Source organism: Pseudopipra pipra, chromosome 8 (assembly GCF_036250125.1).
Source record: "Pseudopipra pipra isolate bDixPip1 chromosome 8, bDixPip1.hap1, whole genome shotgun sequence".
NCBI lineage: Eukaryota > Metazoa > Chordata > Aves > Passeriformes > Pipridae > Pseudopipra > Pseudopipra pipra.
In genome coordinates this window covers 31,638,429-31,661,534 of record NC_087556.1, presented here as the reverse complement: position 1 = coordinate 31,661,534, position 23,106 = coordinate 31,638,429, and the positions used below count along the sequence as shown (strand labels likewise).

Below are 23,106 nucleotides of genomic sequence, written 5' to 3'. Positions count from 1 at the left end.
ATTTGAGGTGGAATTGCTCTTATTTTGCTGAAATTATTGCTGCAAACTGCAGCAGTGGAGTTAAAAGAGGAGCTCTTGCTCTCTAAGTTGGCGTGGGCTCGAGCGAGGAAGGTGAGGGTCAAGCCCAGAGCGAGGGATTCTGCCTAGTCCCAGGATGGGGCTCAGCCTAAGTTAGGCACCAACCGAGGTCAGACAGGCTGAGGGAGGCAGTGTTTAATTAAAATAACCCTCAGTATGACCCCAAGTGCAGAACTGCTGAGAAAAACAGCTGCAACCCTTTTATCTGAGGACGAGCAACCGTGAGATGATGTAATTTTCATTTCCGATGAGCACCGAGATGACCTAATTCCACATGGAATCTTGTCTCTCAGTTCAAAGTAGGACATTTGAATCAATCTGGAATTTGGCTCTGAGCTTGCCCATGTGGCTCCACTGAGCCCTCCCAGCCCCTCTCAAATCCAAGGCTGGAGCATGAGGGCAGGACATCGGGAAAGGGAATCCCAAGCAGATTTTGATCCAGACTTGCCTTAAATCTTCAAAACTCTGGCAAGCAGAAGGAAAACGCTTTGTATTTCCATTGGTGCATACTGGGATGTTTTGGAAAATTGCTGTTGATTGCTGAGAGCAGCTGTGGCTTCCCCGTCTCTGGAAGTTTCCAAGGTCAGATTGGACGGGGCTTGGAGCAACCTGGGCTAGTGGAAGGTGTCCCTGCCCATGGCAGGGTGTGGAACAAGATGATCTGTAAGGTCCTTCCCAACCCAAGCCATGATTTTATAATTGTACAACTTTGTTCTCATGGCTGACCCACAATTTTTAGAAGTATGAGCCTCAAACATGGTCCTTATTTCTGCTTTTATGATTCAAACACATTTTATGTACTTTTGAAACTACCATCAGCATGGTAAATGCAGATTGAATTTTAGGGCAGTGGACACACTTTCAGTGGTTAAATGACAAAATAACTGGTGCAAGGAATGATTTCTTCATACTGCCCAGCAAAAAATCTCTTTCCTGTCTGAACAAAACACTCAGAAGTAAAATCTGGCCACAAAACCATTTTAATTTTTAGTTATAGATAATTTTCTCAGGAGAGACCTGGGGCAGCACCTCACCCAAAGTGCACATGGCCTGGAGTTCTGTAGGTAGATCCCTCAGGAGACTCAGAGGTTTGTAGGAATTAATAGAACATTGCAGCGTGAGCTGCTGCCCCAAATCATCATTTACAGACAGAGTTGGAACGACGTGATAACAAACTTGGTGTTCTCCAGCTGGAATGTGGATGATGCCTCAGTAATCAGCTGGGATGGCTGGAAAGCAGTTGCTGTGCCCACCCCCTTTCCCCTTTACCTCGGCTGTGTCTCTGGATGCCCCCCGGGCCCCTGCAGTGGAATGAGGAGGAGCTCGTGGAGCAGAGCAGGGGTGACCCGACAGGCCACTGCTGTAATTCACAGGGACACGGCAGAGATCATGTCCCACCCTCGCCCTCAGCAGCCAAGGGGACACGAGCAAAGCCACCTTGTGCAGCCAAAGGGCTCCGCAGGGTCAGGGCTGTGCAGAGGAGAGAGAGAAAATGCCTTTTATTTTATCTAGAACCTGCACAAAGTTGGCCTTAACGCGGCCCCTCAGGCTGATGTACTGAAGCTTTTATGGCTCTTTGACAGGCTTTTTGAAATGTAGCCTTCTTCACAAAAATCAGTTATATAATATATAATGTATAGATATATAATTATATATAGTGTATTCACATAGAATAATATATAAGTTATAAATTAATTTGTGTGTGTGGTGGGACCCCTCTTTGTCAGAAGCTGTGACTGAACCTCCAATCAACACTGGGTTTCCACCTCTGAGAAGGTTTATTTGGGCTGAGGTGGGGGATTTTAAACTTTTATCCAAATAGCACCATCCTAAACACCCCAATCAACAGATCAGAAGATTACCCACCCCTTGGGAATCAGAGATACAACCACTTCAGAAGCACCATTCCCACAGTTTGGAGCAGGATCGGTAGAACTGGGTTAGTAGAGAGAATCTCAACCTCTGCCTACCAAAAAATCCTATTTTTAATATGACAGAAAATTCCTGTTCTTAGAGCTATTGTCCTTTTTTTACTTTCTGTCTGACCCTGGGGTAGGGTGAGTGAGGAGGATGAACCCCAGCCTCTCCCAGTGGCCGTGACAGATGGGTGGCAGTAGGGTTGGGATAACACAGAATATTGGTGAAATAAAAAAACTATCCTGATTTTTATCTATAAAACAGATGTATTAGAAAGATAGATAAATCCATATCTGTATTGTCTGTATAGACATGAGTGTCCACCCCTATGTCACAGGCTGAGAAACTTCCCATACAAAGAATTAATTCTGCAGACAGTTATATTTATTGTGGCCGAGTCAACATGGAAAGAAAAAAATTGAACTGAAATGAGTACATTGGTCGTGGAAGTCACTGCAACTGCATTTTGCAGCAGGTTATTGTGCAAATACAATCAAGTGCAAAAGAGGATGGGACTGGAATGAGGTTTGAACCTCCGTGTGTCACTTGACTCGGAGATCACCTCTGCAGCCACAGAGGCAATATCGGGGGGCTGGAAACTACAGGCATGTTTGTACACTCCAGCAGCTGTTTACAGCCTGTTTGTCCTCTAAAATGAGCAGCCTAAACCCACCCTGAGTTATTGAAGAAGTGGCTGGTTTGAGAACGAGCAGACTGTTAATTGAGCAGTTCCTCGTCCCCGGCTCAGCAATCAGTCTTCCTGTTCTGCTGCTCCTGATGACCAGCAAACTGTCTCCAACCTTCTGGTTGTCAAGAAAATTGTGACAAGGCAAATGTCAGATCATGTGGAGCCTTCTGAATGTTTTTGACCCCTTCAATCTGTTTTCCAACCTGGGTATGGCAAAGAAGCTGTGTTGGACTAATTGGTTGTCTCTCTTCTCCAGGCAGTGGATAAAGTCCAGCTACATAATCTGATTCTTTTAGATGAGCAGCATCCTGTCTTTCACAGCTTTATGTCATGTCAACCACTGCAGGATTGCTCAAGAAAAGTCCTTTTTTGCCAAAGTTGGAGCAGAAGATGTAGAGATCCTACATCCTATCATCTGCTGGGGTTGAGCAGTGCTCAGCAGAGGCTGCAGACTATCTCTGTTGCAAAAAAAAAAATATCTGATGCACCTTCACTGAAACACAAAATATTGCAGCTGCCAGGAGGAAAAGACAGCTTGGAAATGCTGCACTTCTATTTTTTTGTTTCAACCAATGTGCTGTGCTTTCAGGTAGAATATTCTGTGTTTGAAATGACCTACATAACCACTGAGCCTGATTTCACTAAACTGCCCTGCTCTCTGCTCGGTAGCTGTTGCCCTGGACAGGGTTTTCTTGGGCTTTTGAATTGTTTCTTGCCATTGGCAGTAAAACAATACAAGAATATCAGACTTGAGTTTGGTAATCTGGGGAGGAATTAAAATACAGAGCTCAGAGGGATCAGTGTTGGGTAAAACTGACTGGAAACCTCGGGGCCAAATTGTCCCCAGACATCAGAAAAGGGTGTGTTGTAGTTTGTAGAATTATAAAATCATGGAATGGTTTGGGTTGGAAGGGACCTTAAAACTCATCTTGTTCCAACTCCCCTGCCATGGGCAGGGATGCCTTCCACTGGACAGAGATACTCAATGTTATGCATTGCTAGCTACCTTTTTCCATGTAATACCAATAAATATGGGTGTTTGTGTGTGGATAAGTAATATGTAAAGTGATAGGACATGTCTTATCTGTGCATTCACATCAGGCTCCATCCCAGTGGTGAAAATCCTTGTGGAGCCCGTGCAAACTCCTTACCTGTCACAGAAGGTCCAAGGCAGCAGCAGCACAGCAGGACAGAGCCGGAGGTGGAGGCTTGTGACTTGATGTCAGCTTCTGATGGCAACGAGCAAAACATGGCACAAATCAGCGCTTGGGATGACCAGGTAAGAGAGGATCCTGTCCGTGGCAACCGGGTACAGAACCAAACCCCAACCCCTTGTTTCCTGCCAAGTGATGCTTTGAGATGCAGAAATGAGATATTAGGGAGCAATTCTTCCCTGTGGGGGTGGTGAGACCCTGGCACAGGTTGTCCAGAGAAGCTGTGGCCACCCCATCCCTGGAATTGTTCAAGGCCAGGTTGAATGGGGCTTGGAGAACCCTGGGATAGTGGAAGATGTCCCTGCCCATGGCAGGGGGTGGAACAGGATGGTCTTCGAGGTCCCAATTCCCAGTTTCCTTCCCAATATCCCATCTAACCCTGCTCTCTGTCAGTGGGAAGTCATTCCCCCTTGTGCAGGCCCTTGTAAATTGTCTCTCCCCAGCTTTCTTGCAGACTCTGTTCATGTACTGGACGGCTGCAATTAGATCCCCCCAAAGCCTTCTAAGGAGAGGGAAGGATCTGCAGTAACCAGGTGGAAAAGCTCATCTTTTACCTGAGAACACCCCAAAACTCATCCAAACCTCTTGTACAAGCACAGCACAACTTTTCTGAGCGCACAATCCCAATTATTCCGACACCACACTTTTGTTTAAGCATTAAAATTCAAGGCCTAAACACGTTGTTGGCAATTGGAGCTGAGAACATGCACATTGCAAATGTAGATATATCTCACCGAGTACACAGCCCATAAAATATGTAGTCTAAGATCACTCATTTATTTAAAGATGCTTTTTACCTCAGATGGAAAATGACACAAATCTAAATATTACAATGCCGAGTAATGTGTAACTGTCTGTATGTTATAGCCTTAACACCACACTTTTGATGCAGAAGAGATATAGCAGCTGCACTTTAATTTCAAGCAAATTGATCCCAGATGTAAATGTTGTTTTGTTCCATGGAAGATAGTGCACAGGTAAAGCAAATATCATTGGTTTATAGTCCAACAGAGTGTTGCAACAGGATCCAGGCTCCTCTGCCCGGGCGCACATAAAAGCTGGGTGGCTGTGATGGAACAGGGATGACTGTGAAGGAGACAGTGAAAAGAGACAGCTTTGCTTTTTACCCTTTAAAATCCAACCACCTGTGATCTAAGGAGCTGTTTTGAAGCCAGAAAAGCGTCTTGGTTTGTCAATTGTCCTGCAGGCAAAAAAATCTAAATTTGGCTTGTTTTCCATTTCTTTCGCTTCGTGTTTTATAGAAGTGGATTTCTCCCGCCGTATTTGTGTTTGGCATGAAAGAAAAAAAAAAACTAGATTTACTGACTCAGGAAACCACTCCTTTCAAAGTAAAAATAACAGTGGTAATTGTGCTTCACTTTGCCTGCAGATACCCCAATGTTCACCGTGGGCAATGTATAAACAGCAAAATAGTCTCTTTATCGTCCCCTGCGTATGGAGGATAGCAAAGTCCAAATATCCTCCTGTCAAATCTCTGCTTTTGAACAAGGAGGCTGTTTATTTTTTGTAAAATAGAGCATCCTGCTCATCCAGCCACCCAGGAGAAACCCACAGAAGGCACTCACCCCACTGCTGCTTCCCAGTAGCAGCGCTCAGCCAAGCACAGCTCCTGGAGCTCAGGCAAGAGAAGATCTCTCAGGTCAATTATTTCTCCTCTTTTAAAAATTGCAGATGTAGGACGGTGTTACCTGTGTGGGATCTGCCTGTGCAATCCTTCCCTGTGCAGGCTGGATGAGTGCTGATTTTACTGCAAGGCTGGCTGGAAAAGAGGTGGCAGTGATGCCCTTCAGCTCTCACGTCCCCTTTTTCTTTCCATCCTTCTACAAGCTGGATTTCTCATAGCAAGTGTTTCCTGCTTTTATTTTCTATCAGTTTCAGGTCAGGTCTGCAATTGGAGAGAGACTTTGGACAAAGGCCCGGAATGACAGAACAAAGCTACCCACTGCCACAGGGCAGGGTTAGATGGGATATGGGGAGGGAATTCTTCCCTGTGAGGGTGGGGAGGCCCTGGCACAGGTTGCCCAGAGAAGCTGTGGCTGCCCTTGGATCCCTGGAAGTGTTCAAGGCCAGGTTGGACGGGGCTTGGAGCAACCTGCGATAGTGGAAGGTGTCCCTGCCCATGGCAGGGAGTGGGACTGGATGGGCTTTAAGGTCCTTCCAACCCAAACCATTCTGTGATTCTATGATTCTGTGCATTTATGCTGGTTTCACAAAGGCTGCAGTTTCATTATTGCGGGAATACTGTGTTTGGATTCATGTAAATCCTTATAAACTGATGTTTAACTGATTTTAGTCAAACTTTTGAGAGCTCCTCCTTGCTAACTATGCTGATTTAACTCCTCTTCCTTCTGAATCAGTCAAGACAAAGCAGTGCCCAAGTTGTGCAGTGGTTGTGTTGCCTTTCAAACACTGAAACATCTGAATAAATATGTATATAACATACATAAAGGTGGTACTGAAGGGCAGGTACTTCTGCACAACGAGTATTTTTTTCCCCACACGGCTCAGGGAATCGACTGAACCTGTCACAGAGGTGTGTAAGATGTGTACAACCTCATGTAGTGACTTCTGCAAGTATTTAGCAGTAAGACATATTGACCGTAATCTGAAGTCCTTACTCAGACAAAACCTGCCCAGAGGTCAGTGCGAGTCTCGATTAATCGATTTATTCAGGAGCAGCTCACTCTTTCAGGATGGTTTTGAAGCACAGACCTTTGCCAGAATGAAAAATCAGAAATAAAATCAGGCCAGAATGTGGGAAGACACGCTGAATGTTCATCCATGTGAGCTGTTCTTTACTGGGATCACGAAGGGTGTTGCAGAGAAGGAAATGTTAATTTTTTGGCAGTGATGGGTTGCAGGAGGAGGCTGGGATGGGAGCAGGGCCGAGGATGTGAGGGGAGGTGGCAGTGAGCACTCAGCCCCAGCTGCCTGACAGAGCTGCTGTATAATAGCAGGGCACTCACCTCAAATCACAGGTTGTGAAAACTGACATTTCCATTCAAATTACTCCAATAGCCAACTGTTCCCTGGTGCAACTTCTTCTATAAGTGACACAGTGACAGTGATCCAGGAATTTAACTTGCTGTTGTCTCGTTCCAAGAGGAATTATGAAGTTTGTGACATGCATTAGGAGGATGGCTCCTGGTCGCAGCCAGTGCTTTGTGTGTCTGTGATTAATCACAGGGCCCGGGAAGTTGTGTCAGCTCAGGGTGGCTGTCCCTGCTCTGAACTGCCTGGCACTGACTCCTCTCCTCCTCGTTTCCCATTCTCTGAGTGAGCAGCTACTGCTCTACTGAAGTTTTCCTGGCACCTCCTGGTTCCTTGAGGGTTTTTTTAAGTCTCTCTCTTTAATTATGATGGGCAGATCATCTGTTCTTGACACATGAGTACCTGATGGCCACGTTGCTGTGCTCTCTCCTCTCCTCAGGGATGTCTCTCAGATTCTTTTTCTCTTTTTCTCAACTTGACTTTCATTGCAAGTTGCCTTTTAAATTTCTGTCTAACCTTTTAAGCAGGAGGCCTTTTCTGTTCATAAAATAAGCCAGCAGAGTTTATGATTTGAGGTGTTTGCCAACACACAGACTGAAGCTGTGTATAATTTTTACCCAACTTTACTTTTTTATCGTGTCATCAACCATAAAACCCTTTTAGTTTGTTGTAAACTGTGCAGGTATCACCAAGCTGGTTTTTGGCTTCGGCCTTTGGTGCTGGAGCCAAAACATGTGGCAGTGGATAAACTGCCTGTGCCTTAGAGTTCCTATCTCCACCAAACTGCTGCCACTGATAAGCAAGGCAGCAAAATTCAAGGTAGGACCTTTGTACACCGTGGTGGCACCACTCAGAGGGTCCCAGGGCCCATCCAGCTGGTGTAGCCCTGCAGAGATAGGAGGGATGGTTGGACGTGGTTGGGGTCAAGCTATGGATCCCCTTGTTTAACCATGTAGAACATGGATCTTACACACTTTGGGAACTCAAACCAGCAATGGTCCCTGAGCCCCAATCACTGATCTCAATGTCCTTGAGCTCAAAAACCATTCACATCTCGATCTCAGCCTGGGCATCTTCCCTCAGAAATCATTTTGTACCTTGATAGCCAACAAATATATCAACCAATTATTAAGGAAAATGTATAAATTCATGTTTATCTACACCTATTTAAGAAAAAATCTGCTTTATTATTGCTGTCACAGTCAGAAGAATAGTTACTGCCAAATTTTCATAGTGAATTCATCACCTCCTTCAACAGGGAGTGACTTTAACAATATTTTGCAGAAAAGCTTTTAGAAGAAGGAAAAATACAGTGTGTACTGAGTGTCTGTGAGTCACAGCCTTCCCTTCCGTGCCTGACAACAGAAGCCAATAAACCAAATACATCGACTGTTGATTCGACACCATGTGCCATCCAGGAATGAAGACATCCTGTTAAATTAAGATTATTCCATCATTTTCAAATTAAATTCTTCATAGGAATATTGCATCTCTAATGCTCTGAAAAATGATGTATTACCAACACACTCAGGGAGCATTTAGTAGGCTATCTGGGAACCTGGAGTATCAGACTGCTCAAAGGTTACACTTTGATTTTGCTTCCTAGTTCATAGAATCTGGTGGCTCAATTCCCTGCAGTGGATCAGCTTTGAATATTGGAATGAAGGCCACAAGCACTTTAGTTCTTGATGTGAATGACCTCTGGAAGTTGTTGAGATATCATATTCCCGTGGCATTCTCAGGAACAGGGAAGTCCCCATCTTGTCCAATGTCCACTAGTCCCAGCACTGCTGGAAATACGAAATATTGGGTGATCCATCTACCTTGCACAGAATCACAGAGTCACTGAGGTTGGAAAAGCCCTCCCAGCCCATGGAGTCCAACCTCTGCCTGATCCCCACCTTGTCACCCAGCCCAGAGCACTGAGTGCCACGTCCAGTCATTCCTTGGACACCTCCAGGGATGGGGACTCCACCACCTCCCTGGGCAGCCCCTTCCAATGCCTGAACACCCTGTCCTGGAAGAAATTCCTCCTGATGTCCAGCCTGAACCTCCCCTGGCACAACTTGAGGCCATTTCCTTTTGTCCTGTCCCTTGTTCCCTGGGAGCAGAGTCCAACACCCCCCCGGCTTCCCCCTCCTGTCAGGGACTTGCAGAGTGAGAAGGTCCCCCCTGAGCCTCCTTTTCTCCAGGATGAGCCCCCCCAGCTCCCTCAGCCACTCCTTGTTCTCCAGACCCTTCCCCAGCTCTGTTCCCTTCTCTGGACAAGCTCTAACCCCTCAATGTCCTTCTTGACATGAGGGGTCCAGAAGTAAACCCAGGACTCAAGGTGGGCACAACCATTTTTAGGCACAAGCCCACAGAGAAATCCTGATTGTCTCAAGGCACTCCCCAAAAAATACTAATGAAGAAGGTGCTCAAGACTGCCAAATAAAGAGGGGAAAATGACTAGAGCAAGGAAAAGGAATTTCAAATTTATGGATGATGCAGCATTTGCAATTTCTCTTATAGAAACCATATAGGCTTTGGATGAGAAATAAATTAAAGCCAACCAGTTTAATGCATATTTAGCTGCTTTTCTGAAGTTTCGGTAAACACCACTTCCCTCATTTGTGGGATGTAACAGCTTTAAGTCTCCCATGCTCTGGCTAAAGGAGGCCTGAGCGCTCTGGGTTTGGGTCGAAGGAGATATGCTGTAAAAATTGGGGCTTTCATGAAGATGAAGCACAGCAAAAGTAACACAAAAGTGCTTTGATATGCCGGTGAATGGAGGATTAACTGCACAATGCTGCCCTTCTGCGAATTCGCCCTGTCTCCTGTTTGTTTGCTGTTTGTTTGTGGTGCCAGCAATAAAAATAATGGTTGGCTGCTAAGTGAGCTAAAAAAAGGGCTTTTTAGTGCCCGGGATCTGTTTGCCAGCAGGTGACTGTGGTGGGGAGGGAGGGGAAAGCTTGGCTTCATTTTTTTTCAAGGGTGGAAATTCAGCACTGGGAACCCAATTCATATTTTATTTCTTATCAAAAATCTTATCTCTGCAACTGAGCTTGCACATACACCACAAAAAAAAAAAATAAATAAATGTACAACCCATCCAGCCTGGCAGGGCATGTTATTTATAGCAGATCTCTGCCTTTTGTCAGACTGGTGGGCTGTGGATGTTGATCCCAAATAAACCCTGTTCTGTGCAGCAGATGAGGAAGAGTCCTGTGGAGAGCATGGATGTGAGTTAATGTCCACAAGACAGGGCTGTGGCAGAAAACACTGCTGAGCAAAACCCACCCCAATCTAATCATCAGCTCTGGTAGTCAGCGAGAGCTGTGGGAGAAGACGTTTTATAAAGCAGACACATCCAGGAAATAATGCCTGTCCAGTGCAGCCAGATGGAGTGGGTATATCCTGACAAAGCATTTATTTTAATAAATGTTCAATTAAAATTATTTCTGTAATGCAAGCATGGTCCAGAAGTAGTATGGGAATTAATAAGATTGCTAGTAGAAATAAACATTAGGGGATTTCTGTGATAGTTAAGAATGACAGTTATGAAAAATAAATCCTAACATTTCTGTAGGGTTGTATTGTGTATGTGCAAACCAGGAATTGGTAGTTCATGCTACACTTTCAAGTGATGTTTTTAAAATTCTAGCCCCTTTTTGCACAAAAATATCACCAATAACAGCGACAGTTCCTCCCATTCCCAGGTAACGTGGCAGTAATCCATAGGTTTGTATAAATACAGCAACTGAGGAAAAACTCCACTGGAAATTTCTATCTGTAATATGACATAGAATTATGGAATGGTTTGAGTTGGAAGGGACCTCAGAGCTCATCTTGTTCCACCCCATGCCATGGGCAGGGATACCTTCCACTATCCCAAGCCCCATCCAGCCTGGACTTGGACACTTCCAGGGATGGGGCAGCCACAAACTTATCTACTGTCTAATCAAAATGTTATGGTAGGAGAGATCTCAGATGAGCAGAGGAAGATTTTCCTGGTTTATATCCTGCTAGAATTCCATTTAGGTGTGAATTTGTGGATACATGAATCCCATATTATGTGACAAGGGCTCTTCATGTGGGTAAAATTGGGCAGGGCTTCAGTATTGCCTGAAACACCATCCAAGCTAACCCTTAGCACCAGGCTTTTATTTTATTAATTACACTCTGGTCTTCATCCTTCTGTGTGATTATTTGTCAAAATGCAATGTGTGCTTTGTGGTTTTGGGAGTGTGTATTCACAGCCTCCATGTGTCAGTGGAAGGTAGAAGGCACCTGGAAATACAGAGAAATTGGAAGTGTGCATGGCAGGGATGGGTCTGACACTGATAAGCAAGAGTCTGGAAATGCCAGAGCTGAAATGCCAATGCTGAGGTTATGTTTAATTTTAATTCTAAAATTAATTTTAATTTAAAATTTTAATTTACAATATTTATTATATATTATGTGGAGGTATAATATAATGTTCGGTAATCATTATATAATGTAATTTACTGTGTATAATTATATATAATAATAATATAAATTATAAAATTGAACTTTAAAAACAATTTAATTTTGAAATAAGAGATTTGACATTTGTCTGGCAACTATTGCAACGTGTGATTTGGAAGGTTTTTAGCAGAGCTTCATTTAGACCATCGGTGACTCCTAAGCAGCTATCTTGGATCTTTTCCCCCTATTTTGGACTTTATTCTTGCAGTCCATGCCCCTGGCCCAGTTCTGGAGCCCTGCAGGAGATAGTGCCTGGGTGTCCCTTCTCAGCTGGGACAGTGCACACAGATACAGACACACTGTGATAAGAGAAAATTAGACTTAAGCTGCAGCATTCAATAAATCTTAAAACAGCCCAAGTATTTATAGAAAAAAGGGCTTTGGAGAAGTGTCTGTGACCCAGAAAGAAAAAGCTTTATCCGTGTCTAAAATTCCTGGAAGTGTTTTTTCCTGCCACATCGTCTGCTTCAAAGCCTCAGTGGCCGCTTCAGATCTTCTTTCACTGCAGTCACCAGGGGAGTCAGATGGCACAAAGGGGACTAAACCCCTGCCCACTGGGATGTTCTCATGGAAAGGTGGGTGTGAGGCATTGTGGGGAGCCCTGACACTGCTGCCAGTCACCCCAGAAGAGCTGCAGAGTTCCAGGCCAGGTTGGACAGGGCTGGGAGCAACCCGGGATAGTGGAAGGTGTCCCTGTCCATGGCAGGGGGTGGGACTGGATGGGCTTTAAGGTCCCTTCCGATTCAAACCATTCTGGGATTCTGATTCATACCAGGGTGGTTTATGGTCAACCTACAATGTTGTCCCACAGGGTGTTTGCCAACCCCAAAGCTCCACAGACACAGTCCCGTCTCCAGTGGGCTGCTGGGACCCAGGCCCCTGTTAGTCCTTCTGGGGAAGACTAACCCAGGCTGCAAATATTCCATATTTTAATATTTGAGGAGCTGGACTTCGATGATCCTTGTGGATCCTTTCCAACTCAGGATATTCTATAATTCCATGATTCTATGATATTGAAATTCCAGCTGCCAGTTTACCTAAGGGAATGAAAACAAGAGGAAGGGAAACATTGGAATAAATTAAATAACAAATCTATTCAGTGAAATAAAAAATAATGTGGGTTTTGCAGTACCTGCAAGCAGAGGAGCTAAAGACCAGTTGTGAATGTGCTTCCACATGCGAATGGCTACACACTGGAGCAGCCCTTGGGAGCACTGTGTTCATGGGTGAAAAACAATATATAAGTCTTCACAGGCTTTGACTCTAAACATTCAATTTATTTGTGACAGGATTATTTGTTCATTCCTAATGAATAAATATTGCAAATAATAGCTTTGCTGTACATTTTCTAAACACTGTTAATAATAAAACATGCATTAATTTAAATATTAGATGTCGCACAAGTGCAGGCACTGTACAGATGTGAGTTAAAAGAATGAAGTAGTATTTTAATTTTGAAGTTATTCCTAATGCTTATGGCTCCATTGTCACTTTGGACACTGCTCTGTGCCTTCTGATCCCATCTGAATTTACTCATGAGTGAAACCTTCACATTTAAATCCTCACACCAAGTATTAAAAGGTTTTGCTGTTTCCTCACTCTGAGTTGGGTGCAAGCTGTGACCCTTTGAAGCCAGTGCATCCTCCCCCCCCCGCCCCGATCATTGCAAAACGGGGAAAATAAATAAATAAACAGACCGAGATAGGTAAATAAATAAATAACTAAATCTGGTAATTTAGTACTAGAAAGTTAATTCAGGAGACCTCTAACCTTTAAACCACCACGTGACTATTGATTTTCAATATCGCCCGGGCCCGCGCCACCCTGAGCGTGTAGTTCAGCAGATTCCCAACAGTTTTTTCCTTATCAGTTCAGTCCCCGAGTACTTGTGCATTAAGACAACAAATACCAGCGGCTCCCGGGCTGTCACATGGAGGCCCCGCGGACGTGCCGGGCTTCTAATGAACTTGGGCTGTTGGCAAACAGATCATGGCCAGGGGGCTCCCACGGCCTCTGCCTGGCTCCCCAGGGTTGTGCCATGGACAGGGATGGAGGCTGGTGGCGGTGGGGGGATGTGCCATGAGGGATCTCCAAAAAACCCGCTACCTTCACACCAAACCATTTCTATTCCACGTTTAATTCCATCACCCGTGTTAACTTGAGGATTGTCGGGTTTCTAAACCTGCTCTTCCCCACCCAAGAAGCAAATGAAGATGGAAAGAGCGGTGATGCTCCGAGCTGCTCTGAACCCTGTGCCTGGATTAGTCGGTAATACCAGGACATGCTACTTTAAACACCTTCCTCCCTCTGTAATCACCAATTAGTGCAATCAGTGCCCGGGCTGATGAGCTGCCGGCCACGCACAGCAGCCCCGGCTCCGATGAAGATGTGCTTCAACCCTCGCTCCTAAAAAAGACTTCATCCTCCCCTCCTCTCCCCCCGGCTTTATTGATTATTGGAAATGTTACATCCCGGGGAGGAAAATGTCATTGCTTTAAATACCAGCATTAACAGTTGGGAAAAGTTCTTTTTCACCCAGGCGTGTGAGATGAGGAAAAATTAAACAATGGAGAGGGTGGAGAAATAGATTGAGAAATATATGGAATTTTAGAGGGAAAAAAAGTGGTTTGTGTGTTAATTCGACTGAGAAGGAGCTTCCCTGCCTTAAGTAAGCGCCTTAAAAGCGAACACGCCTCGTACCGGACTTTTTTACTGGAACGGTGAAATATATAATGAAATTCAACAAGGAAACTGGAAAAACAGCCAAATTGGTGCAGCAAAGTGGTTAATAGGATCATTAGCCTCCTCGCTGTATTTTTTTGGACATTGTGTGCCTGTTCCATAGTCCTCGAGAGCAGATTGCAGGAACAGGCTGACAGTTACCCGCTAACTCAGCAGTGCTGGGTGCAAACTGCCATCTTCCTGTGGATTTACAGCTGCCACTTCTGCTACTTCAATTAGTTCTATAGCACACAGATGTTGCTTAAATGTTGCTGCTAATGATACTGCAATAAGCGTAAGATTCATGCCATATTTTGAGGCACGTAAATTTCTCAAGTGGCACAATTAAAGTGGAAATATTAGGTGGGGAGAACTTGGCAGTCTCTCCAACTTGGAAAGCGCACCCGCTATGCAATAATGGGTCAAAAATTCATTCAAGTTTTACTGCTGTTCAGAGTTTTAAAAGACTTTTCACAGTTGAATGCAAAGTAGTAAAAAGCAGAGTATTAGGAAATGAGAATGCTGTTGTGTTATTCAGACATGACTTTTTAATTTCAGATTGGAATCACGTGCTCCCCTCGGCCACGAGGATGCAGAAGGAATAAATAAAAAGTTTTCTTTAATACTGATTTAATTGAAGGTTCAGCGTGGCCCTTGTGTTAGCGGGGGGAAAAAAAAAGAAAGAAGAAAAAATGGTTTCCTGAATCACACACAGAGACAGCATCAATCATTTCCGAAGCCAGATGTAGCCTCCAAACTGCAGCCTGACAACACATCTCCTGTTTGTGCAGCCACCAAGCAATTATTCTTTCCATTATATCTCCCAATGACAGATCTCCAAACCCAGGGCTGTAAAAATTAGAGTTTGGGCTTATACAGTTGTGGCGGGTCTTAAAAAAAAAATAAGAAAACTTATCATGGCTGCAGTGTTTATGAGCTTGTCAAAGTACATGTACATAATTTTCATCAGAATTTCTTTTACCTCATTTCCAATCCTTCAGGATTAGATTTATCAGCAGCTCATTCTGTGCCTGCGTCCGAGCGGCTTTTCCACCTGCGAGTGGTATCCTGGTGGGTTGGCTCTGCTTGGGAAATGGGAAAGCTTTTCTTCCTCCTCATCTTTTCTTCCTTTTCGTCCTCGTCATTTATTTCATAGTTTTCTTCATCTTCATGATTTTTTCATAATTTTTTTATCATTTTATTCATCTTCATATTTTTGCATCACTTTTTCATTATTTGATTCATCATTGCCTTTACTTCCTTAATTTTCATCATTTTTTTTGTCATTTTCTGCCTCTTCCTCATTTATTTCATCACTCTTCATCATTTTTTCATCCTTTTTTTCATCATTTCCTTCATGTTCATCCCCTGTATCATCATTCTCTTCATCATTTTTTTCGTTTTCATAATTTGCTTCATCCCCATCCTTTTTTCCATCATTTTCTTCATCTTCCTCAGTATTCTTCAAATATTTCTCTCGTTCAAATAATTTTTAAGGTATTGCCTTGTTTGTGCACCAAATTTGAGGTGTAATTTTTAGAACCATCATGGCCTGTTTGGTACATTCACCACTGTGAATGTGTTTGGATGAGGAAGAAATACCAGTGGGAGCACTAAAGTGGGAGGCAAACCCAAAACAAGACAACTGAAAATTGAAATATTATTTTCATTTAATATTTAATTTATTTATACTGGGGGAAAATTTCAGGCAAGCATCCTATCATTCCATACACTTGTCCAAAGCCCCTCTCTAACTCTCTTGCAATTTTCTTCTCCCAGTGAACACAACTATGAAATTAAAAATAGTTTTCCCTGTTTTCTCTTCTAAAAAAGTGACCAGCATTGATAAATGTGCATATTTTTGGTTCTGCCATGCAGTAATGTAACTGAAATTTAATTTCTGCCAACTGAATTTGTTTTAAAACTAAATCCACAATGGAAAACAAAAAACAAGCAAAACTTTTAATGCTTGTTTTCAGGAGAAAGACTGCAGAGGTCTCTGATTTGTGTTTGTGAATATAGAGTCAACATGCGATGATGGTTTTATGGGATTTACAGAAAAAATGCTCTCTCCTTATATAATTTTATGTTTCTGTGACTCATCAGAGCTTTCTGTCCTGCGCCGTATGAGTGGTCACCTGTGATTTATGTCCCAAAGGAGTAAGTAGGTTCAAAAAGGAGTAGAAAAAAGCAACTTGACTCTGAGTATCACATCCAAACTCTTTGTCCAAGTTGCTGCAGCAAAATCAGAGCTAGGAACGCTCCATGAGGTTGCCATGGGATTATTCACTGATTTACCCAACGTTATTTAGGGCGGGGAAAAATAAAATCAAATCTGTGCAATTGCCTCAGGAACCACCGAAGTTCAACACAAAGGGTTATGTTTGTGCTTCCTGATGGATAGGCTGGGCCAGGGCATCGCTGGTGCCAGTGCTATGGGGGACCAGGAAGCATATGCCAAAATGGTCCATGAGTTTCCCAGCTTTCAGTGTTTGCTGAAAAGACTTTTCTTTGCATTGGAAAAGATTTTCTAATTCTGTCCCACTATGACTTTGGTAGTTTGTTTCTCATGTCAAGTAGCCTCTGTAATCTATTACAATATATAGGCCAGTCTGATTCCCCCCCCCCTCACTCCAGCCTATGCCCTCTTTCTATTTAGGAATTAATTATGATGCTATCTCATATAACTCATTAGTATCAATTAATTCTTTCCCTTTCATGATTTTATATAGCTAAATTAGATTGCCTCTTAGGAACTTAATAATCAGTATTGGACTCATTTAGACAGATCTCTTTTCCCCTTCTCCACCCAGTTTCACTTGGGTATGTGGATGCAGTGGTGGGAAGTGCCTCCTCCCCTCCAGTGGTGACAGGGATGGTGTGATGCCACAACTGTGCCCCATCTCCACTGTCCCCACCAGCTCTGGCCTCACCTTACCTATAACTCTGCATTCTAGCAGTCTTTTTTATAATTATTTATTTATTTTGGTGCTGCACAAGATGTTATTCTTGGTTTACCAGCATGAATAGGAAATATTGTACTTCCAGCATTTGGCCAAAACATCATGAATTATCTTCCCCTTAAACTCGCCACAGGGACAACGAGAGACATCGAGGGAGATGTTGGTTTCCTCATTCATCTTGGTGGGGAGTTAACTCTGAAATCAGAGCATTGCTGGCATTCACATGTCCGTGTTTAACTGCTTCACTGCTTTACTGGCACGTCAAATCCATTCAGGGAAAAAAAGCAGTAATATGATTGAATATATCTGGCAGGACCTGGTATTCCCACTCATTTTGAATCTGATCCAGCAGTAGCAGCAAAGGCAATTAAATAACAAGTTTTTCTCCTGCAAAATGAGTTGCAAAATGCCCCCCAGCTGCATGATGTAGGAAATACACCTTGATTTTACTAATTGCTGTGCCTGTACCTCACTGGGGCAGGATCCAAGGCGGCTTCCCATGATCCACATCATGTATTCCAAGCAACTGAGCCCAGGCTGGGCTGGGTTATCCCACACCACGGGGGGCCTGGGATGAGTTGCTGAGTGACTGTGGGCAGGGGATGGTGAAAGGTGAGCGGATTTGCCTTGTTGAAAACATCAAACATCAAACATCATCTGCCACCCTTGGGCAACACGACACTCCAGATGCTCCTGCGATCAGCTGGAAGAGAGCTCAGTCTCAGCCTCTTGCTGAAAATAACAGCCAGGCTGATGTAGATGCAGCTTATCTTTAGTGAGGCAGCAAAATGCAGCCTAAAAAATAGAATTTTGGGAGATCAGCCGGTGTGATGTTTGAGCTGCACCATCGTGGGCCGAAACTGAACCATCCTGGCAGTGGCACCGAGCAGCCATGATCTGTTGCATTGCAATACAACCTCCAAAAAGTTGGATTTTTTTAAAAAAGAATTAAAATATTTAAGTGAAAAAAAATAGAAAAATAAAAAAATCAGTGTTAGATAAGTTATTGCAGGTTGCAGCACACACATGACTGCACATGTGTGTGCTGGGTCTTGGAGTACCCCGATCTAGTGGAAGGTGCCCCTTTCTGTGGCAAGGGGTTGGATGATCTTTAAGGTCCCTTCCAACCCAAATCATTCCATGATTCCATGATATTGCATCTCCCTTACATCACCTAGTACTGGAAAAGTATGACCCAAAGAGGACAATAACCCCATTGCAGGACAAAGTTGTCCATCAGTACTTTTCCCTACAGCAGCTTTGGAAGAGCTCAGGTTCCTCCTCAGAAGGGCTGCTGGAAATTACTGTATTGATCCCAAATTTTAGTGTTTCCATACTCAGTGCCAGATCAAACAACAGAGCCAGAGACAGGAGGGCTCTGCTGGGAAAGCCGACAAACACGAGGTGGTTTTAATCAGTAGCATAAGGAGTGTAATTGCTAAATCCCAATTAAGGAAGATGTGGGTCAAGTAAAGGAAAAAGGGTGGATTTCTGTGAAAGCTGAGGAAAAGTCAAAGGCTGAGGCTCACAGGATAACTTTATTTTGGGAATAAAGATTTGAAGCTGCTTCCTCCTCCCATCTCTCCCCCAGCATCCAGCCACTCACCACTCCTGCCTCAAACACCCCACTTCAGGGGGATGCCAAGGGAAAAAAAGGGAAGAAAAAAAAAAAAAGGAGAAACATGGAACCCAAAACTTCACTAGAAGGACAAAATTTTTTCTTGAGAAAACTACTAGTCTGTTTTCCTAAAAATTTAAAGAAAATTCAATCTAAACCCCCTTTCAGGATGGTGTTCAAATATGATTTTCAGTAAAAATAAGGGAAAACGTACTGTCTGATCTATCTTTTATTAATTTTTCCATGAGAATATAATCTCTTTCTCCTAAAGGGAGATTATTCCCATTATCAACAAATTTTAACTAGTATTGTTCAAATCTAACAGTTTTACTGAATTTGCACTTCCTTTGGCTAATCAGGGAGCTCCCTCTATTATTTAATCTATTTACATTCATGTATGCAATTATATTTTGTAATCTGATTATGTGTTCTATATCTTTGTAAGGCTGAAAATGCTGAATGTTGCATTTCTTTTTTATTATATGAGTTGTCAAGTTCTTTTTGGATGGAAATGAGAGTTCAGTACCACGGTGGTGAGAACAGCATTAATTCCACCAGCTAAGCAGACCTACCAAAATAGTGCTGGATATGAAATTCTGTACCCGAATATTAAATTTTATTAATAAATTTCATTAGTAAAGTTAATATGCAAAGGAGATACTATTATCTATAGTAAAAAAAATTAATAGGTGGTTTCTGATCATCACGTCCTTCAAGATACTAAAACCCAGCAGATCTTATCCTTTCAAATCTATTTTTTATTCATAGATAGGGAGAGGAAAACACATTTTCTGCTCTTCCAACTCCCAATCATGTTTTCAGTTCTGAGTGAATTAGTCATTGACCTGAACCAGCTGAATACATTGAAATGAAAAAAAAAAAACAACCCAGCTTTCTGCTGTTGCTGAAATCGCTGTCATCACGTTTATCACTGCAGCAAAGTCTGACGCCTGGTGCTGAGCTGGATCCTGCCACCTCACTCATCTGAACCACTTCAAAATGATCTCAGAAATATCTTCTGCCTAAGCCTGTTTTGCATTTAATCTGAATTATTTATCTAAGTTATCGGTTTCTGTGGTTTTATTCTCATGGCACCCTCTGCACTGACCCAAACCGATGGGTGAAATACCAACCTCAGCCCCTGGAAGTGTCCAAGGCCAGGTTGGATGGGGCTTGGAGCAACCTGGCCTAGTGGAAGGTGTCCTTGCCCATGGCAGGGGGTGCGACTGGATGGTCCTTAAGGTCCCTTCCAACCCAAACCAGTCTGTGATCCTATGACAGAAGAATAGCGTAGGACAAGATATTGTTTTATTAAGAAAAATAGAAAACTGGAAGCAATGATAGTAAGCAATGTAAATTTGGCCTGGAGGAGATCCAGTTGTGACTGCTGAAATGGTTATTTTAGCATCCAAACCTGCTCTTTCTGCTGTCTCTTGTATTTGAACTTAGTGCTGGAGTGCAAAGTTCACACAAACCAGAATTATTTATGCCAGCTTCCACTAAGAACAGAAAATTTCACCACAGAAGGAAAAAAAAAAAAATCTTTATTTTCCTATCTTTGACTCAAAATGTGTCATCCCTATAACATGGAACTGTTGCATTGCCAGCTCTAGTGGCACTGTGGGATTTGGTCAAACATTGGACTTGATGATCTCAAAGATCTTTTCCAACTTTAATGATTCTATGAAAGCCCCTCATGTTCTTTATCAACTTGAGGCAGAAGAGACTATTCAAAGGGCACAACCCTCATTGTTACCTGACTTAGGAGAAAAAACTGTCCTCTTGATAATGCTCCTATGGGTTATTTTATAATATTTGTGGGCAGCACCTGAAGAGCATGAGCAGATTATTTGCTTCTGCTAGTTGTTTGCTGGGCTAATTTAAAATATTTTAATTTAAAAAAAAAAAAAGTGATTTATTGCAGATTTCTGCATTTACATCACTAATGTAAATATGTAGCTAATTGCTTGACTGTATATATTTATTAAATTTTGAGTTATTCCAGTTTATTGGTCATGGCATTTTACAACCATCGATAGCAGAACATTTTGAACATCTTTATGTGTAATACCCTAAAGAGGGTTTTTTCAGGACTTAATTTTTTTCTTATAAATGCTGCTCTCTCTCTGTATTTTTCCCTTGCTCAGTCACTGTTCAGGGTTGAGCTGCTGAAGGGTCTTAGCAAATCCCTGGCTGAGGGTGTGGAGCTTTGGAGCAGGGACTGACATGGGCAAGGAGTGCTTAGCTTGGACCTCTGCAAAACATAATTCCAGAAGATTTGGGCCAGTAAATACCAGTTTAGAGCTGAAAACTGAAAGGTCTCTGGGTAGTTTTCCCATAAAAACCATTAATTTCTTTTTATATTTTGATAAATACTAATGTCTTTGGGGTCCTGCTGCTCCTGTGCCCACCCATTTCTGGCTTTAACTTGCTGACTGACACAGCTCTGGTGGTTTGTATGGAGACTGTAGTTGATGGTCCTCACTCAAGGATCTGGCTTCACTCCTTGGTCCATCAGAGCCTCTGGCTTGTCCTTACCCGCTGCCTGGCCTTTGCTAATTTGTCCAGGCTGTGTCTTAAGGGATAAAGTAAGTGAGGGAGTAGTTGAGGAGAAATCTTGGAAGCTCTTGTAGAGATATTTGGGATAGTACAGTGTTTGTTGGATTGGTGACCTACGCTGAGACGTGGATAAATCAAAAAGTGAAGAAGCACCATGGACTGAATTCATCTGCCCAAATAGCTTTGTGGGATGGTTATTAGAGGTTGTATTATTATTATTATTATTTCTATTCATTACACTTTCAAAGTACTTTTGTGTCTGTAGTCACAAACCTCTGGACCAAGAGCTGCACTAAGGAGGAAGGTGATTACTGGTCACTGGCACAGGTTGCCCAGAGAAGCTGTGGCTGCCCCATCCCTGCAAGTGTCCAAGACCAGGCTGGACAGGGCTTGGAGCAACCTGGGCTAGTGGAAGGTGTCCTTGCCCATGGCAGAGGGTGTAACTGGATGGCCTTTGAGGTCCCTCCCAACACAAACCATTCCAAAGCCATCACAGAGCCCACCCTGAGCACTTGCCCCACAACAGAACTCCACAGCACGAGGACAGAGATCATTAAACACAACTTTATTGGGTTTCAATGTACAATTTTTTTTTCACATCTTCCTCCTTTCTTCTCTCACTCTTCTCCTTGGTGTCTCCATCCTACTTCACAGATACAGGGCAACTGTTGCTTGGCTGTATTACCCAGACCAGTTCCAGCCTCAGTTTCCTTTTTTGATTTTTCTATTTTAGATTTTACACAGTAAGAAATCTGTAACTTTTGTTAGGTTAGAGCAAAGCATCTTTCAGATAATTTCCTTGCACCCTCACCACCCCTTCTTTGTCTGTTCTGGGGGTAGTTGCTGTCTTTCGTTACAAAGTCGTTTCTGAAACAGCTTAATTTATTTCAAGGTAAATACAAAAAAAAAAAGTCACATAACAACCAAAATCCTCTAAAAGCTTCGTGGGCACCAAAAATGCATTGTTTTTTGATTAATTACCTGCAGCCTTTAGTTCACACTGCCCTGTCAGTAGTAGCACTAAGTCAAGAAAAAGAAAACAAACCCATTAAATGCAACTGTTGCTTTATTTGAATGTTTAAGAAATAAAATATAATAATATTACCTCTGTCACTGTCACATTTCAACTGACCAAAGTGCACTGGTGATGTCGCCAGCTGAAGTGGGGTCCCAGACTAGGAGGTCTCAAATCCTCCATCAGTTAATTTTGATCTGAACAGAGAAATTTTATCTAACAGTGAAGTTTAGCATTATATATGAGAAAAGAAGGAGGCTGGGTTCCATTATTTAATTTCTACAATTTAAAGTTCTGGGACAGTTAATTTAATACTTCTGCATTTATAAGAATCTGAATAAAGATAATCACTTTTTGAATTATACCACCAACTTTTAAAAACTTTTTATTACTTGTGGGACTTCAGGAACATTCCTCCTTTGTATGCTTTTGTAGAGGTTGTTTGCATGCCCTGACTCCAGACTGGGTGCTTTCTCTTCCTTTCCCTGTAAAACTTAGGTCACTACATTGCACAACGACAAGTGGCCAAAAAAAAAAAAAAAAATCAATTTGTAATCTGATTTGAGGGTTTTGATTTCCTCTGATGAGTTTAAATTTCATTAAAAGCAACCTTATTCTCACATAAAAGAACTCCTTGAAGGGTAAAACAGGGAATTGTCTCAAAGAGTATAAAGAATCTCCGCTCCTTTGTGCTATTTATTCACGGCATTAATTGTGGGGTCCGGCGGGCGGTGTCGGTTGGCAGATGCACCATTATCGGCCCCGGGATCTGCGTGAGGAGGGGAGGGGAAGCACAAGGGCTCACATTCAAAAATCACTGTGTGCCATATCGA

General features: G+C 42.9%; 1 long non-coding RNA gene across 1 annotated transcript in view; it reads left to right on the top strand.

The window, feature by feature from the left end:
* The first annotated feature begins 3,593 nt into the window (after positions 1 to 3,593).
* Positions 3,594 to 23,106, top strand: part of LOC135418292 (uncharacterized) — a 31,294-nt gene continuing 11,781 nt past the window's right edge. The window contains exon 1 of the long non-coding RNA XR_010432385.1: positions 3,594 to 3,962. This is a non-coding gene — a long non-coding RNA (uncharacterized LOC135418292). The remainder of the gene's footprint in view (positions 3,963 to 23,106) is intronic.